Source organism: Lissotriton helveticus, chromosome 5_1 (assembly GCF_964261635.1).
Source record: "Lissotriton helveticus chromosome 5_1, aLisHel1.1, whole genome shotgun sequence".
NCBI lineage: Eukaryota > Metazoa > Chordata > Amphibia > Caudata > Salamandridae > Lissotriton > Lissotriton helveticus.
This window is the reverse complement of record NC_136065.1, coordinates 992924877-992945341: the sequence shown is the minus strand read 5'-3', so window position 1 is coordinate 992945341 and position 20465 is coordinate 992924877.

Below are 20465 nucleotides of genomic sequence, written 5' to 3'. Positions count from 1 at the left end.
TTCTTATCTTACGTTTGTCATAAGTTACGCCTACTACATGTAATGTAATGTAATGTTTTACTATATATATGCTGCACTGTCGATGAAGCGCTGCAGCTGCCTTCCTTCCTTCCTTCCTATTTTATTTCAGGCTGTCCCGTTCCAGTCCCTTCCCTTTTGCCTGAATAAATCCTTTTGACTCGGATACATCGGATCCTGCCTCTTATTTATTGAGCTAACTGTTATTGTTAATATAGTCAAAAATAGTCCCGGTATTATTTATTTATATACCACACTGGGACCGCTGGCTACACCAGGGAACAGCCGTAGGAGCAGCAGTCAGAGGACACACTATACTTGGCAGGACTGCCACAGTCTTGCCAAGCTCATTACGAGTTTCCTCCCAGTCAAGTTTTCATAGTGGTTCCACCTCCATGAAAAGCCTGGCAGAGAGCACACATAGGGTCACTCACAGCCACCCTGTGTCTCAAACATATGTGGATGCACACAGGGGGTCATAACATGTCCCCCCCTGTGTGCATGCACATAGGTTCCTGCACTGCAAGGACGATTGGGTCCATGCTGTGCAGGAACCTTATAGTGGGGTCCCATTGTGGTGCCTTTTTTAATGGCATCGCTACCTTTAAAAGAGGCACCGCCATGGGAACACCACTGTTCCTGCGCCTGCCAGACTGCTCAAAAGTCATAATTTGGTGGGTGGCGCAAGTTTTGGCAGAGCTGTGGCGCCGCGGTTTGCACCACTGTGCCACAGCTCTGCCAAAATCTCGTAAGTAGGCCCTTAGTATTCTTTTTCTGCAGTTTTATAAAGCATATGGTAGGCCAAATTCTAATATTATGAAATCAATGCAAAATATGATTCAGATGTAACATAATGACCTGTGATACCTTGCAACGCATAATCTAAATTTGTTTTAATTGTCAGCACTGACAGGGATAGAGGGCGCCTGTTTCGCTTGCAACTCAAACTGCATTAATGCACCAATCTACTCTACGTAGACAAAGATAATGGAGTTTGTAAAGTTAAGGAACACATGGTATCAAGATAAGCTAACAATAGTATTCTGAAGACAAATATTCTCATTCTAAATATGTTTTTAAACATTTGCAATCTGAATGCAATACGGACCAATTGAAAATGTAATGCAATTTTCTTATTGCATAATTTAGTTTGTTGTTTATTTCTAGATGTATGTTTCAATTCAACAGCTAAAACTCCTACCCATATAGAAAAGTGCCAAATATTATTTGAAAATGAGGAGATTATTGTTTAATGTTTCAGGGTACGTATATATACAGGTTTTTTCTGAAGCCCAAGTTGACGTTAATTGAATGTTCGAAGATTAGCTCAATGTAATTTCAACTGAGGCTAGCAAATATTTTGAAGTTGTATTCAATGTCCCTGTTTAATTTAGCTGTGATATCCAAGTGTGTTCTCGTCTAACAGGAAAACACTCTTAAAAGCAAGACTTTTACTTTTTATGTGGCGGTGGGTTTTGCAATCGAACACTATTTCCACTGTGTAATCAGTTTAGGTGCATTGCTGGTTAACTTGATTAGGTTTCTTGATTTTCCAAATGGTGTACAATTGCTAAAATCTCTTCCACAATGTTTTCTATTTTTGTGCGATTTAAACGTAATAGTCATGCTTTGTACATGCAATTACATATAGTTATAATTAAATTACATATGTAATGCTTAAATTATGCATATTTTGAGTAGTCATGTTGATTCTGCTCACTTAACATTTGCACTGCATTTATTAAAATACAATATTCATGTACGTTGCTTGTTCTGGATCATTGAGTGGAGCAGAGCCATAAAATAGCAATTATGTATCCCATATGCTCGCATATATGACCTTTGATATTGAACCCAGAAGTGGACATGCTTAGCACTTCACTAGTGAAAGACATATTTTGTTTGACAAACATTTTATAAAGTGTAGAGGAAGAAAAGCTGCAAAGTGGCTTAATGCCACTCCTCGTTTCCCAACTGCTAACAGTGGAAATCATTCTACATTTTCAGTATAATCCAGGAATAGCCTAATACCAGTCATATAGAACTATTAGGGGCTATTCAGGTTTACTCCAGCCAAGATTTGGTGCAGAAGTCCCAATACGCCTCTGTAAAATTCTACATAAAGTAGAAGGGGAACAGGAGACCTTGTGGCATGCATGCCGGAATACGTTTTCTGAGGGCGCAGCCAACAGGGGCACTGTAATAAAAAAAATCACAGTTTTGACGACTCTAAATATATCTGGCAGATGGTGGCTTGGCATACAGAGTACTCTACCACTTTTGTGATGGAGCACCATGTGTACCTAAGTCTGAATGTTGCCCTTAGTTTCTAAACCAAAATATATTCATACCCTTTTAAAAAATCTTTCAAGGCCCTGTGTTGTTGCCCCATCCTCCTACCTGCCACAACATGTACTTCTGCCTCCAGTGCTGCAAAAACACAGGCCAGCACCACACAGCACATGGATAGAAGTGACTGGTAAGCATGTCTGCTTTTTTGTCTTTATGACTAAGCTACCTATTTATTTGTAAGTGACAGAGTAGGTGTATGTAGAGTGCCACACATCCCTATATCAACCCTGGTCAATATGTGAGACATTTGAGACATTCGTTGATTAGTTTATATTTTGACAATTTAAATTGTCATTGACTTGGCATGATAAGGTTAGCAGTTTAATATATATTTTATGCATTGTGCTAAATTGCAGGAGAGAACTATGAGTTTGTCATGAATTAAAAATAAATAAATAACATAAACATATCCTCATCATATATGACTTAGGATGGCTTATTCTACGGTACATGCCCCTCTCACCTGTCAACTTTTATCAGATAAAAGCTCATTTTATCCACCTTGCAAACAAAAAACTTTGGACCTATACCATATGCCCGTCCGGTATTTCTGGGAATATCTGATTTAAAATATCTCATCATTAATCCTTTCACAACATTTTAATGCATGTTTTCCTTTCAATTTAGTGTGTGGTCTGATTGGTAAGCTTTTGTCATAAAGATCCCTTTATTTGTTTAATATTATTAATGTATTTATCATTATTCTTCTCTCTATAGTTGCTGGGTCAGAAGACATCATTCCAACAGCAACAATGAAAACACTAGCTCAGAGCTGACATCAAGGGGGCATCAAGAAAGGGAACATCCATGGCTGGAGCTGTTTGTGAAATAACACTGTAGAGCTGTGACCATTCCATGAATGGACCAACCCTTACTTTCACATATTCATTTATGTTGACATTATACTAACACTATTAATTATTTTTTATAGAAATGGTTGGGGCACAAATTACATTTTTCTGACTTTTGACATCCCCAATATGGGGTGGTTGGATTGGGGGTGGTTGGACTGAAATCCCTGGTAGAGGAGCAACAGGTTCAGAGGACATTGTGCCAGATGATTATTCTGAATCATCTACAAACCCAGAGTGGCAAAAAATCCAATTCTTCTCCAAGCAGCTATCTAAACAGCTAATACTGCCTAAGAAGAAGAAGAGGAGGAGCAGGATTTGGAGGAGACAGGAAATAGGAGGATGAAATTGCTGTCCCTCACCCCCAGAAAACAACAAAGCCCCATCAGACCCTAGGATCTAGCATCACTTCTGAGGATTGCCTTTCCCAGCCACTACCTAAGTAGCCACAGAGCTTACACACAGCACTCGTAATACAGGTATCTCGGTAGAGCCCCCTACACATTCCTCTTCTGAAGGTACATCTCCTTTCAATCATCTGAGGAAGAGGACTCCCATTGCGAGGAACATTTCTTCCCTCTTTATCTAACTTCCACCACAACCCTCAGATTAAATCCTCACTGCGATATCCCGCTTTAGGCCATGTCAGGTGGACATATATGCATCTTATGATTGGCATTTTACAGAAGGCCACTGTGCATAAGGATATTCATGGAATTGAGGCAACTTGTGGTGCGATAGCTGACTTGCATTGACGTGAAGGTGATAGAGGTAATAATAAAGAAGTGCAAAGGTCCATCTTCACCTCAATCTATGAGGGACACACCACACACAAACACAGTTCCCAATCCCTTTGCAACAGCTGTAAATCAATCCCCTGCACCTCAAACAACTGAACCTGCTACACCACCACCGTCTCCACCACCACCAACTCACCCACCACCAAATCAACCATCATCAGCAAGACAAGCAGACTTACAACACTCACCACCAGAATTGCATAGGTGGCATCATACAATAAACCCCAAAATAAAAGAAAATGTTTAAATATTCACTAACTTTGCCATAACACTCTATTAAAACTATATATGTTTTCAATAATGTATCTATTTGTGAAAATACCTGTGAGTAAATATTTTCCACGAAAAAGTTTATCATTTAAACCAATTATACAATAATTTATAATGTACGCTCTATTATTTTTTAACATGGTGAGTGTTATGGTTGTAAGATTTGGCTAATGTAATTTTATGCATGATCTACATATCCGTGCATAATATTTTCATTGGAGAAAAAGAATACAAATTTCCAATCCAATAAAAATTATGAAACATGTAATATTTTGAACCTTGCTCATTTTTTTCTGAAGTAATATTAATTTTGAAAACTGCAAAATCATTCCAACCAAAAACAGTTTCCTTGGGATTGGGAAAAACGAAAGTAAATAACATTTATTTTTAGAGGGGAAATGGAAACCTGGAGGGATTAAACAAATAATACAAAATATTTTGGTAAAGGTAAGGGACCAGGTCTGTGTACAAACCAGCATACCTTCTGAAAGAATGTGCAGCAAAGCAATGTCCAAGGTAAGCATTCCTTAAATTAAAGTCAAAAAGCCAAATATTCGTTCAAATTGACAACAAATGTCCAGTGCCCTAAATAATAAAGTAATTGCTACAAGCCAAATCATATTGCAGCTGCTAAAGAGGTTGTGAGGGTACATCATGTTTAAAGCTGTTCCATTTACTGACTTTTGAAGTATCAGGACCTCTCCTAATAAATAGGCTGTGTGTAATTTGTGAAATTGGTGTTGGTATCATTACATGAACATTTCAGAAAATGACATCAAACTACATATAATTACAAAGTAATACTTTACTTGCTGTGCTTTAGTGCAAAATGCATGAAAGTGCATGTAATTACACAAAAGGTAAATCTGTCTTTTCTTTCTGTATTTTGGCACCAAATACATCTTCATATCAAATTTGGTTGTAGGGTGCAGCTAAACAAAAGCACCAATTACAATAGCCTTTCACCTTCATTTGTTCCTGTGCATTCGCAGTGAATTCTTTAGCATGAATTGCATGAAGTTACAAAAAAGTGGTGTAATGGAGTAATATCAGGAATTTGGCGTAAGAACCGTAATGCGACATTCCTGAAATTATGCAAATGATGCCATTTTACTTTAAATATCGCCCAGGCCTACTACTAAGTCCAAGATATTAAGTGAGATTGACTCCTGAATTTATCCAATTGGCCTCAAGAACTCTTTAAGAGCTGCTAATGAGACATCATTTGGGGAGGGGGGAAGCCATCACATGAGGGCTCTGGGGTATCAGGAGCAAAAGTGTCCTCAACAGATGGTCTTGTTTTGGATGCACACTTTGAGGAAGATATTAAGGTGTTACCATGGAAGTAGCTGGAGTCAGAAATTGTAGGGGGCCTCTGGAGTTAAGTAAGTGAGGGTGCAGGCCCAGATGGTGATGGGGCATACTCTTCAGACATCATTGGTGGCTCTTCTGCAAGGTCAGCAGGAGCCTCAGTATCTGGCTCATCCTGGCTAGTGGTATGCACATCCTTCCCCCACAGCTGGCTGTACAACCTCTGCCCGGAGTCTTTTGGTCAAGGTGTATGTTTGTCTCCGGGCGGGCGTACTCACCCGGATGGCATTTTGTTCTTCTACCTTACTGATATTAGATAGCTCTCGTGCCAATCTTATTTGAGAAACTTGATCTGTGCTCTAGCTATTGCTGGGATATTTTTGGTTAGCTCTGTCCATTGAAAAGGAGTGACCACAACAAAATAAAGGTACATATGTTCAATGTTTGATATCTATTGAAAATTCCAATAGTAAGGGATGTTTTATCTCTAAGTACAAGAAAGTATGACAGTGTGTGGACTCTAACTATAAACATGCTAACTTAGCTATAATATTGTATTAACGTTCACTCATTCCAAGTAGTTTAAAAAGTTTTAGCAAATCATATCAGCTTTTATGTGCAGGACAAATGATGTTTCAAAAAATCATGAATTGATTACATAATCGTGTTCAGAAATTGAAAAAAAGAACACAAAATAATAAAACCTATTTTACCATGCTGACTTTCTCATAAGCAACAGATTTAAAAACATTGGTTATAAGAGTATGGGAAATGTGATACTATTAAAACTTTACGTATTTGTCGCCACTTTCAAAAAGGTATTTTTGGAAAGGCTGTTAAACATTGTCATTGATTTGTGTCAAGGAAGAAAATGTACACAATGCCAGGCTTACATGAATATACTCTGACAAAATAGAAATATTACATATGCAAGTTTCACATTTGTGAATGAATGGCAATGTTTATCTTGATTTTAGAAAAAACATTTTAATTATATAATGTTTACATAATTATTTTATGTAAATAAATATGCACAATGTAACAATGCATTAGAAAAAAAAAGCATGCACTCCATTTTTACACATACAAAACAGGGGTTACAGGCAACATGGATTGTTCGACCGAACTTAACACTGGAGACTTCAATGAACAAAACTTTCACAACTCATTTGGTGTTATTAAAACAATAAAAGTATACACTTATCACCTATGTGCTAGTCAAACTCTTCTAATTGAGTGGGTGAGGTGGCCAGGCTAGCCTCAGGACCCTCCTGTACAGTAATGTGATCCAGGGGTGCCAGGAGCGTGTCTGGGTGGACACACAAGGAAAGTCCCGGGCCTTAATCCTGTCCCAGTGATGAAAGTCCTCCCAAAGCTTCAGCAATCCATCCCACGTGAGGTGTGCACACTCACTGCATCTAGAGCATGCCAGTGTCCCTCCAAATTTGGTTCTGTGCTGTATTGCTCAGGAATCTATCTCAAATCTCTTGCAGCTCTTCACCCGTGAAGCGGGGGTCCATCTCAACTGCTCTTTCAGGCTTTTATGGGGTTTGAAATTCAAAAGGAAGAGCAGGATGAAGGAGGATGTTGTTGTGGTGAAAGGATGCTGCAGGATCACCAGAAAATTGCTGACTCCCTGTTCCTGTTTGTAATTTCCTGTTTGTCGTGCTTGTGGGAGAAAAACTTTTGCATGCGGTAGGGAAACCTCCACATGTGAGAGCAAGAAAAAGCTTTAGGGGAACATTAATATTGTTACTGGGAGTGTTTGTGTACCTGACTGAAGATAATGGCCTAACTAATGTGTATGTGTTGGCTGTGCCATGTGAGAGATCCCATGTAACTGTAGTCACTGTAAAGAACAGGCATGATAGTGAAAGTGAAGATTAAATTCTATAACAAATAGAGCACGGCATGATTGTTTGTGACCTTATTTTAATTAAACAGTCTTCTCTCCAGATGGTATTTATGGACAGTGTGGTAGTCCACAATTCATCCTTGGCAAGACACTTTTCAAACACAAAAATGCTACAACCAAATTCGCTGCTCAATTGTAAAGTGAGTTGATTAGTCTATCTGCCAACAGTATATCCTGTCTATTTTTAATTCCACCAGCTGGATGTGGATGTAGATCAGGTGTGAGCCCCATCGCATGGTGATTTTGCGCAACACCGCAGGTTGAAACAATCTTGCACACCATTTCCGAGGAGTAAACTAGCCCCAAAATTGTCAAGACATCTGAATAGATACTTAAGCGGTACAAAACTACTTTCAGTAATGGCTTGTGTACATATGTGTGTCGTACATTACCTCGGTTGGGATTGTAGTTGGACGCCTGTATGATGTGAGGAGATGGACAGAGAGAGATAACATACCTGGCATACACCTGCAGCCAAGGCATATGATTTTTCTTAAAAGGGGGTTCTCTTCTTAATGTAATACATCATGTCTACATACATGCAATATGTGCCTAGGTAACATGTACCTATTGTGCTGTAATGAGTAATGAGTGAGCATGTTTGAGATGCAGTAAACCAGATCCATATGTAGAGCTAGTTTGAGATGTCCCTACTTTCCAATGAGCCACATGGCTCTGAAATCACCAATAATCAACTGAGGTGCAAGAGGTGAATGACAGGAGATTGAGATGTTGTGTGTGCTTCCAGGAAAGGCAGCACACACATCAGAGAAGCAACACTTGGCATTGCATATGGCTTGCATGTTGACGGAGTGCCATTGGTGTCAGTTTTGACAAATGTTTGCTGTGTAGTGAGGTGTCTGAAGTGACGCAGGGCTGTAGCATTGGCATACACCACACAAGGAATGTGGGCAAAGGCATAAAAATCCTTTGCCACACTTTGTCTTTGCTCTAGTGACTGTGACATGCTGATACAGTTGTGCATTCTTATACTAATGCATCTCAGTATCTGATGCAAGCATCAAGATTGGCTTGTCTTTTAGATGCCAACGGTGTCAGAGCTAACCATCTGAAAGATCCAGTGGCCATGAAATGGAGTACAGCCAGTATTTTGACATAGGCGATGAAAGACATTGGGAGTGGGCTGTAGGTAAATCACGCACCTGCTCCGAGTCTTCAACTTCAGATGAGAAGCGGAATCTGGCAATGATTCCTTCCCTATACATCTAAAAGATGTTGGTCCTTTGCCTTTAAACTCCCTCTCTCTCCTTCTCAAATTATTTTTCCACCAAATCAGGGGCAGAGCATTAGGTAATGCCAAACCATGTGAGGTGTAAATATGAGAAGCATTGGAATTAAACCAGGAAGATATAAGTAAGCTTGGCCACCCTCACTCTGGTCCACCCTCCTAATCTGGCATAGTCTCTCATAAGGCGGATGTAAGCATTTCTCTAGGAGTGTGCACACACTAGGGACATTGATGCATTCTACGGATGCTCTACTCTGCTTTCCCACCATGGAAAAACATTTAAATGATCTCATGTTGACAACAAGGGTGCTTTCTTGTGAATTAAAACAAAGTAGTGTTATTAAACATTTTTGACAAGTGTTCATGCACATTTTTCTGCCAGGCCAGAATTTTGCATGCATGAATGTTATGCATTGGCATTGTTCAGGAACATTTTGACGGTTATCAATTTTCTGGAGTACAACCGGAGTTGTTTAAGAATCCATTACATTTATACAGTGAATTAAGAACATTAGAAAACATTTGAGAATATTCTAGCCTGGGTGGAATGTTCTAATAGCCATATAACCCTTCTGCGATTGCTATATCAGTTGTTAAAGGCCCTCTCCTTTGTCATAGAACCCCCCCCCCCCCCCGGGAGAAAACAGTGCTCTGCTTAGCAGAGCCCAGCGTTTCTTCGCACCGGATGGCATTGCTGCATTACCAAACAGCCCTCGGACTGGGTTGGTCCCCTGCCGCTATGTACCACCTGATTAGTATAGGTGATAAATACCCGCAAATTAATCAGAAGAATCAGGAAAAATATGAACTCTTACTTGAATTTTGGGATCCTAAAAATGATTTCCCATTCCAGTGACAATAGCTGGATTTACGTGTGGTATGCCAGCTACAATTCCGCATTCCAGGCCTCCAACATCGCACAGTAAATCCATTTAACTCAGTTAGACCTGATCAACATTTTAATTATACTGCCATGAAATGTCCAAATTTTGCATTAAAAAAAACTTGTGAGTTACCTCTGGCAAACTGGTTTGTACAGAAACTGTCTTACCGACTGGCATTTCCTGCTGGATCCAGTCTCCTGCGTGTAGTTCATGAAATGTTTTTTTAGAGTGTTTTGAGCTTTTGGTTCCCTACATTTTTGGTGCAAGATCCTATATTCACACCTTAATATAAAATATGTGTTTTAAAAATGCTTGGTGGTAAAGTTATGTTTTATTGGCTTAATTTGAATCTGACTACCTTTACGTATAAAAAACATATTTTTCAACTAATTATGTTGAGTTGTGATAGGATATATGAATGTAAGACTTACAAAAAACCAACATGCATTTTATTTGTGTTTGAATAAAAGGTTTTACAAGAATTCCCAATCTATTATAGTCATACATCTCTTGGACGCGTTGCTTTCTTCTGAACATTTATTGCATGTGGAATATACATTAAATGCTTATCGTTCGGATTTCTTCGTGTGAACCTACAGAATTTCTGTGCGAGTTGTCTTTGGAATGGAGGAATTGTTTGTTTCCTGTACTAATTAATAGCAAGTGATAACATGAGGCGACCTAGGGAATCTGGTTGGTAATAATTAAAGAACTGTTATAGAAAACTAAATGCTGTTGCAGGTTAATACTTCCCGTTGCCAATGATATAATGGAGAAATCTCCACGTTCTAATTGCAGGCAGACATTAACAAACTGGCCTGTACTCTAATCTGCTGATGGGAACTGGTTTTTGTTATCCTTCAAGTAGCATAGCATATACATGACATAACTACTGAAAATATGTTTACAAGAATCTTCAATTTAGAGACACTTATATTTTAAGGAAAATTAAAATTGATGAAGAGAAAAATCCTACCTTAACCTACCGGACAATATCTCATTCTCCATACCTTTGTACTCACAGAAAAGACTATCTTCCGCAGTTATTTTAAAGTAAATAACCATTTATACTGCCTTCAACCTGCACGAGGCCTTGAAATAAAAATTGCATATTCTGTGGCATGGATTAAAAAAAAAAACAGACCTGAATTAATGAACATTCTGACAGTGACCAGCTGGAGCCGTGCAATGAAATGAAGTTGTGCTAAGACTTTGCTTGAAAAAAATTATAGAAATTGAACTAAGAGGGAAGAAGAACATTGCAAATGACACGAGTGAATCTATAGGTAATTATGCCTGTAATTTAATCTTTGAGGCATGCTAATTAACCAATGCAAATAACACATTTGGGTTTTGCTGTTCTGCCAAAAAATAAAAACCGGAATTTGATATTTCACAACCTAGAGAAAGAGGCCATAAAAGTGCTGCTCAATGAGCAATTAATCTTAAAAAATGGATCTGGTCCAGACTTTGTATAAAGTGTGCTTCATTCTGTTATTTGCTAGAAAAGATAGGGGAGCACAGTCCTCCACTGTTTTTCCTTTGCTGCATATTCACCATGTTGAATTAAATATGAGTTTCTGGAACACTAAATACACCTCGTGATGACTCGTATGTAGGACAGCGGCCTCAGTTAATTTTCTGCTAAAATGAAAGTAACATTTCTTTATGCCTGATGTATAGAAGCATGACATTGTCTAAATGAAGAGAAAAGACATATGCGAAGTGAATGGTCTTTGTAGGAGGACTTTTTCCTTAGTTGTGCTTAATGATTTCTCATGTGTGACCTTGGAAGCAGTGGCCATCATGACTGGACAACATGCTCGAGTCACATTGTCACTGAGGCTGCAGCTATATATTGATTTTTGGGGCGATAATCTTCTCCTAGAAAATAGCAGAGTTAATTATGAGAAAATAAATGTTTGCAAAATTATTTGTATCAGCCAAATTAGCAATATAACATAAAGCTTAGGGTAACTTGGAAATTTGATGAACATGCATGGGTTCTAGTAAGCCTTCATCAGAAATGCAGCTCCATTTCCATGAAGAATTGGCCTGCCATTTCTGTCAAAGACAATTGAAGGGCAAAATCATAGAAGAACGCCAGCTGGACTAAAAATAGAAAATTTGTCAAAATTGACACTTCGACGAGGTTGGCAAAAATGTCTCTGGTACGATTCCAACCCATATTTTGTGTCCACTTAAATCTACCTACATTCCCTTGGGCATCGGGTTTTAAGATATGGTTGCCAACAATTAATTAATATTACCATTGGCACAATTGACTTTATTTCTTAGGTCCTATGATGCTTTTTATGATATTAGAGATAGAAATAAATATTTCTATCCTGCAAGGAGGGGAAGAGGGCTTACTCCTCAGCAGAAACTCAATGATGACCTCGCCCAGGAAGTGATATGGCCTCAACGACTTATGTTTGTTTTCTATAACAGCAGTGTGGACGTAGTGAGGGATGAGTTTGCAGTTAAGGACAGGGGTGGGGGATCATTGGGCCCTGATGTACCATTGGATGGCAGAGATATTCATTTACAAAAATGTTTCTGTATTTTGTGTATTTAGGAAAGAACAAATGTACTATCAAAACACAGGAGTTAACAAAAGAGTGTATGGTCTGGAATTCCTGTGCTTCATTTATTGAGTCCTCGGTTTGGGAGGCCAGGAAGAATTGATTTGAGGTAATTATTCCTTTACAATGGGTCTTCTTGCGTTATGTTATGTTTGTGGTGTTTTTATAGTGCTCTAATCACTCATGAGGGTATCCAGACGCTCTGGAGCAGGTGTGTGAGGCCAGCCCCTGGGGCTTACCTAAAACACCAGGCCATCAGCTTCTTGCAAAAGTAAAGTACAGAGGGTGAGGTTCTGATGCATTGTGGAATGTCGATTCAGGATTTAGGGGCCAGGTACTAGATAGCAGAGCCCCTTGCGAGGCTTTTGTGCATGAGTGGGGTGTGTGCTAGTGAGAGGCTGGCAGAGTGAAGGTACCTGGGAGGTTGGTGGAAGTGAATACAGCTGTTCAGGTAGTCAGGGGCAATGTGTGGAGAGCTTTATAAATGCAGACGAGCAATGTGAACTGTGAAGGCTTGTGTTTGTGAGCTGGATGGCAATCCCTATATGCAGGGTGTTTCCATATTATTGTCTGCTGGTTCAGCAGGATGCGGGGTGGGGTGGTGCGGGGTGGGCCCAAGTTATGTGCACCACTGAATGGAGTGGAAAGATGTTCTTCAAAAATATTACCACCTACGTCTTGAACAAGTTAAATTTAAGGAAATTGGATTTCATCCAGGGTGCCACTTTTGTCACGTATGTGGTGTTGGATGTTTTTTCAGAGAAGGAAAGCATCAGATGTATGTCATTGGCAAAAGCGAGGATGTTTATATTGTGAGCTTGTATGATGTTAGCCAGTGGGCTCATGTAGATGTTGAAGAGCGTTGAGCTGAGAGAGGAGCCCTTCAGGACTCTATAAATATAATTGCATGCTTCAGAGATATAAGGGGGCAAGTTGAAGGGTAGTGTTGTTCCAGTGAGGAAGGTGCAGATCCATATGCAGGAGAGTACCTGAATACCTGCTTCCTGAAGTCACTGGGTTAGGATGGGATTGGATTAGATACGGTGTCCAAGATACTGATAAGTCTAGAAGGATGAGGGTTGTGTTACCCTCCTGTTGAGGATCATCCAGGTGTTATCCATTACTGCGACAAGGCTAGTTTCCGTGCTGTCATTGGTTATGTATCCTGATAGTGTGGTGTCTAGAAGGTGGTGCTTGGCAAAGTGTTTTGAGAGGCACTTGTTGATGGCTTCGCCCAGTACTTTAGCTGGGTAGGGATGGAAGTATAACAGTCGATAATTGGAGAATTTGGTCAGGTCAGTCATGGGTTTTTTAAGGAGGGCGATGACAGTGGTGTGTTTTCATGATTCTGGAAAGGTGGCTGTATTGATAGAGGTGTTGAGAATAGGGAGAGGGCCTAACTTACTGGGATTGCTCCTTTGTTGAAGGAGTGGTGGGGGGGGTCCACTGGGGTCTTGGAGTGAATGGCCCAAAGTGAATGGTCTTCCTGATTGTTGTGGGTTTCTTCTGCGCTAATGGTGTCCCATGTGGTGATTGTGTTGACTTCCTTTGTCATCTTGGAAGACTTCTGGAGAGGGCCTGGGGGTCCAGTTGCTGGGTTGAAGTTACTGAATATGGTTACGATTTTTCTGCAAAAGACGATTGAGTCGTTGTTGCACAGATCTTGTGAAGGGTTGATGTTTCTAGTGATGTCTGTCGTTGGGGTGAAGTATTTGACAATTGTGAAGATATCTTTGCTGTTGCTGGAGCTGGTGTTTATTCATTTAAGTGAGGCCTTCTTCTTGGTTTCTTCCATGAGCTGGTGGTAGCTCCTCTGGGGGGGGCTTTAAAAGCGTCTATTCCACTTCTCCGTTGCTAGTTCTCCATTTCCATTCCAGTTGTTTGCAGTGTCAATGGTCATTTTGAGCCTCTGTGCACCAGCTGACTTTTGTTCTGGTTTTTGCTGTGTTGCTTCATTTCATGAGAGCTAGAGTGTTGGCCAAGTTGGTGAAGAGATTGATGTCACATGACACAATACTGGTTGGTTCTGGTTTGTTTTCTTGTAGGGCAGTCATCCAGTCTGCCTCTGTTACATTGTTCCAGTGTCAGCGTGCTTGGCTCGGCCCACTGTGAGGGCTCTTCTTGGGTTGGCCCACTGTGGTCAGTCCACTGTGAGGTCTATTCTGGGTTGATGGATGTTGACTGTAAAACTGAATATGGCATGGTCTGTCTAGGTGACAGGTCTTGGGGGTTGATTGCAATGTTTTCAGAAGTTGTGAAGACAGGGACTAGGATGTGTCCCGCGAGATGGGTGGGCACTGTGATGCATATGGACTGACCCAGGATCCTAAGGTTGTCAAGATGGTTGCTTGAATTGAGGTCTCCTAGGAGAATGAAAGCGCTGGTGTTGAGGACCAGGGGGTGCTGAAGTCCATCATGTTGTTTGCAAAGTTTGCTTGGGGCCCTGAGGGGTCATGGGCTAGGATCCTACCCAGGGTGACATTTGCTGTAATCTGTAATTGGAAGTTGAGGTGTACATTGTTCCAGCTTCAGCAGAGGCGGAGCAGATGAAGGTGTCTTTGTAGATGATGGCTATTCCTCAACCTCGCCTGTTTAGGCAGTCTTGCCTGGAGATTTTGTATCCATCAGGGATGGCTGGCGTGATGCCTGGTGTTGAAGCTGTAGTCAACCATGTTTATGCAAGGAAGATTAGGTCCAGGGGACATCTTCTAGCAGGTCCCAGATCTCTGTTGTGTGCTTGCTGAGTGATTGGGTGTTGAGGACCATGCATTCTGTTGATTTGTGGGGGGTTTGTTTGTTGATAGGTATTTGAGTGTGTGTGAAGTGGGTGTGGGTATGTTCTTTGCTGGTTTTAGAGGGTATGCTAGTGAAGCAGCAGATAGAGCAGGTGAAGGCCCCTTTCGTGTTCTGTGGTGTGGCGCACAAGCAGAGGGTAATGGAGCATTCAGGGTTCAAGGCATGAAAAAGAGCACTGGGGTAGTGGTCGGTCAGGGAAGACCGGGGTTTCTGGTGATGGGTGCATTCCAGGCATGGGTGGGCACAGACAGGTTTGCCTTTGGAATGCCTGTGGCATATTCATTTGTTCATCTGTGCTGTGGCCACCATTAAATAGGTTCTGCAAGGCAAAGGTCAGAAAAGAAATTCAAGCAGTGGCAGAAATAGGCAGAAAGAGCAAGCAAACCATCACAGAAAAGTCATAGCGAGAGTGAGAAAAGGGTGAGAGAGATGACAGTAAGATTGAGAGGAATAGAAACAAAAAAAGGCATAAAGAATGAGAGAGAAGGGACAAAGAGCGAGTAAAATATTCACAAAAGTTTACAGTAAGAGAGAGGAAAAACAGCAGAAAGAGCAATGGCACAAAAGTCACAGAGATATAGAGACCAGAGAGAGAGAGCAAGAGGCAGAGAGGTGAGGAAGGTGACTTCAAGTGCTGGAACTGGGTCTGTGAGCGCACTGATGGGTCGGAGGTCTGGTAACAGGTAAGTCTAGGGTACACTGGACCTAAGCACCAGCTCAATGGCTCTTCCTTGCTGCGGCCACTATTAAGTAGGTCCTGAGGGGAAGGAGCACAGGGACGGTGGTTGAAGCTGAGGAGGAGCACAACAGCAGGGAAGGAGAGAGCTGCAAAGGAGCAGGTAAAGATTGGGGGGAGGAGAATGGTGGTGTAGAGAGGGCAGGGAAGGTGTGCAGAGAAACTGGAGTAATGGCAAAGGTCAAAAACGGAGCACAGGAAATGGTACAAAGAGGCAAAATGAGCAAGAGGCCCTGGAGCTTGACAAGTTGGAGGACTATTCACAGGTAAGTCCAAGAAGGTTGGACCTATGCACCTGCCTAATCCTGCATATTTAAGGGCAACTTGTTCAGCTGTGGATCCTAATTTGAAGGAGGGTGTTTCTCTTTTTTGAAGGTGTGGTTTTGTGTTCAGAGGTCAGATGAAACCAGGGTGGGTTGCAGGTGCTACATCACCATGGAACACAGAGACTGTGACAGCCTTATTTATAGTTGTTTGGGCCAATTCACATTGGTTAAGAGAAGGGATAATAGAAACCAAATGTCTGGATAGGGGCAAATGTAAGCTGGTCAATGTCAGAAAGGCTTAGGATTTGGTCTATCAAGTGATGGACGCAACTATTATGAGTTAGTGAAGAGACCAACGGTGGGAAAAACCTATAAGGTATTAGGTCTAGGCAATGCTCCTTGTTTTATGGGAAGGCCAGACCTGTTTCACTTACCATTTTGATGTATTTTATTATAGTTATGATGTTGTTCACCAAACATCCACTAGTACGGTTCTGTTGAAACATACCTACATGTGAAGAGTTGTGATTTTAAGAAGATGAATATGTATTGTATGGCACACCATTTCTCCCTGTTGGTCGAGTTGCATTAAACATAGAGTGATATGGTACCACAATATTGAAGGCAGAATATTGCATGACTAAAATATGGTGTTCTGAATATCATTTTAAAAAGTTGCCCATTGGAGGTAATAATTGAAACTTTACGCCAAGTTGGGCAATATTTTTGTAAACTATATGTAATACTCAATATTTCCTTCAGACATTATTTCTAACCACTGTGTTCTGACATACAACCACACAGAAGAATCTAGAACCGGATTCCTAACTAGACATACAACTGCCTATGTAGTCAGTAGAACTGAAAAATTAGCCCCCAGAATTTGACACAATATGCCACACTAAGACTCAGGAATGGACGCAGTATGACAAAGGGGCCCAACAGAACTCAGCATCATACACCAGATGCAGGTTATAAAACTGAAGACAATACTAAATATATAGTCCCAAATCTTTATAAAATATTACAGATTTTGCTCTGAGGGGGCTTCAAATCAGATATAATATATTAGATATGGACTCCAGAAAAACATTTCAGATAAAGCATCAAGAACTAAACAAGACACCTAAGGAGAGATTTTATTGAGTTTTCAGATGTGTGCTGCTTTAATGTACCTACAAAATTAATCTAACCTTTGTCATGTAGAGTTATCAATGGTTAGCTGTTGATTAGACATGTATAACCACGATTTGGCCATGAACTCTAAAGTGAGTAAACTTTCAGAAGAATTAGCAGTAAAAATAGCGGACATTCTTTTAAAGAGAATGCAAGGATAGAGGTCTGCTGACTCTTGTAGACCTTAAGTCTGACATTCGTAGACTGATACTGAACTGCGCTAGGAGGCGCTTTAAATTGAGGATACCCCTGGTGGAGCGGGGGTTCTTTACCTGACACGGAGTTTGCCGCTTGGTTCTGGGATACTTGACGGGGGCATTTGCGGTCTCCCCTTTGCTGCAGGCGCAGCGCATCTCCCTTCGGCTACGGACACAGCCACAGCCCTTCAGCGCCGCCAAACGCGAGTCTCCTGCCGCCGCCGCTGCTCTGAAACACCTGAGCATGGCCGCAGTGGGGGGGGGACTAGCGCGAGGGACTCCAACAACCAGCATCCCTAGCGGCCGGAAGCTGCACTGAACTGCGCTAGGAGGCGCTTTAAATTGAGGATACCACTCGCGTCGCGGGACGCGAGCGGGACACCCGGGGCTAAGCCCGGGCAAAGGGCGGGCCCTCTGTGGCCCTCAGAGGCCGAGTGAGGCCGGGCAGGGCCTATCCTTTTGCATCCATCCTCCATCTATATATTCATTGTTTGCTTCCTAGCAACTGTACTCCTCCGTAGGAATGTCTGTTGCAGGTTTGAGCCCCGACAAAGCCATTGTAGATAAGTCGGGGGGGTTGGTGTCAAAAGGTACTCTTGACAACTATTTCACCAAGGTGTTCATTGACTTAGAAAAGGAGACCACGTTAGCAGAGCGAAGGACGGAGCGTCGTCGCTCGGTAGAAAGTTTGATAAACAAAACAGTTATAGATCCTACGCTGAATGCCCTTTTTTCAAACGGCGGAAATCTCAGTAGTAATGAAGATCTCACCTTGCCAGAGAGTGTCCCGCTTCTGCTACGAGATTGCACTCCTACACCGTGTGTCTCTACTGAACAGATTTTGAGTCCTACTCCCCTACCCAGTCCCATTACTAAAACTTTGGATCCGGTTATCATGACTCTTACTTCTGGTAAATCCATACGTAGCAAGAGTAAAAGGCCAATTCCGCCTAAGGCCCAAGGTCCACCACCCAGTAAAAGAAGACGTAAAGGGGGTTAATGCAAAAATCTAAGATTAGTCACTCAGACTTTGGCAAGTTTCTCAAGCCTGTTATTACAGCCGAACAGGCTCCAGAAGTTGCAGAAGATATTTTGTTAAACCTGACAGTCCACCCAATATCCCCGCACATTGGAATGGACACCAGCATTAGTGTACCTGTTGTTGGCCCCGCAGAATCCATATTGAAACCAGCATATACCAGTGACTCATTAGACAGCATGGAACAGTTAATCAGATCTCTCATTCTACCTATCATAGAAAGGTTAAAAAAGGTGGAGAAACGTCTTGAGGACATGGAGTTGGGCACTGGGAGAAGGATGGTTTAATTGAGGTCCCGGCGAGTGAGGCTGTGCCGCTTTCAATCCCGGGTATATCAGCTATGTCCACTGCCCCTAAAGTCTCAATGCAACCCATTACTGATACATCAAAACCCCCCAAAATAGCAAGTTCCATCCAACAAAGGTTATCTCCCCCAAAGCAGGCAAAAAAAAGAGCTGTAATTCCTGCAAGTAACATCACGAGGGCTCGGGAAAAGGCACCTGTGGGGATACTGCGGGAGGAGCGGAGAGGCATCAGACATACAGGGGTTCCAACAAATAGGCGTCCATTAGCAGAACTTGCCCCGGAAGCTGTGCCCTTTGTAGTTGTCTTAACAGGGGTTCCTGCACTGGCAGACAACAAGAGGGAAGGGTTCGCCCAGCTGAAGAATAAAATTATGCATTGGTTTAGTGTATACAGACCAATCACAAGCAACATCAACGGCGACATAGTACATGTTCGCCGTCTTCCATGGCTGGGTGGTAGAAGTAAGGACATTGAGGGAGATGTAGTCGTAGTCAACTTTAGAGATTCACGTGTGGTCGATTATATATTAAATTGGCCTGCAGGGAATGGTAACAACAGCATTATGCCCCGTGCTTTGACCTACTTTTATCCCAGATCCCTAGTGTTCCCCCCAAAATACACAAATGGACAATCACATACCCATACATATTTTCCAACCCCATATAACACCGGGCATTTCATACATGCACAATACCAAATACCTGTTGCTGATCCCTACGTGTGGAATACTGTACCTCCTAGAGTCAATACAAATTTTAACAGAAGCATGGACCATTTGAGGCCCTTCACACCCCTGGAGACAGTTAACAGGTTTGATGCGCTTAATGGTATGGATGATTGCGATTGAAGTTTACTGTCTAGGTGGGGCATGGGTGGTCAATCCCATACCATTAGCCCAGAAGGTGCAGCCCATGGGGTTCCAGAAGAAATTAATTCGCACCCTATGTTACACCAGCCTTTGGGGGGGAGAAATGTAGCTAGTTACACTCTGGGAATATCAATTTGTTCACCCCCATTACAAAGTAAGGGGTATACTTATGGGGAATCAGTACTTGTTAAACCCTCTAGTGCACACACTGTTCAAAAATCAACGGCTTTGGTAGGAATTTCGGTGGAATTGCAAGATAAGATTAGAATACACCCTCATGAAGATAGTAGTGGGGCATCAGTGAAAGACAGTACAACACTTGGGTTAATCTCCTACAAATATAAAAGGAGAGTATTAGGTAGAACAGCAGAATCTGTCATAAGATCAAATGATAGTTCGCTGAGCAATAGCTCTACCAAATCCAGTAATACATTCCGAACTACAGTCATTCAGTGTGATGCACAAGTACAGCTTGACCAGGCCCACATAGAATTGAGTAATGACATGGCTGGTCAGCTTTTAGTATCCTGGAATGAAGCTGGTCTTAGGAACAAGATAGTTTCCCATGATTGGTTAAACTTTATTGATAACTATACTATAAATATCATGCAGGAAACTTGGGCAATGGAATCCCAGTATCGGCCAGGCTATCTTAATTTTTCAATACCTTCAACCCATACGCAGAGGGGAAGGCCAATGGGGGGCCTGACCACCTGGGTAAAGCAGGATGCCAGGTACACTACTGCGCACTTAGATTCCTACTCCAAGGACATCCTAATTGTAAAGCTCCACTCTCCTGAGTTCGGAGATCTAATAGTATTCAACCTATATGCGAGGGGTAAACCG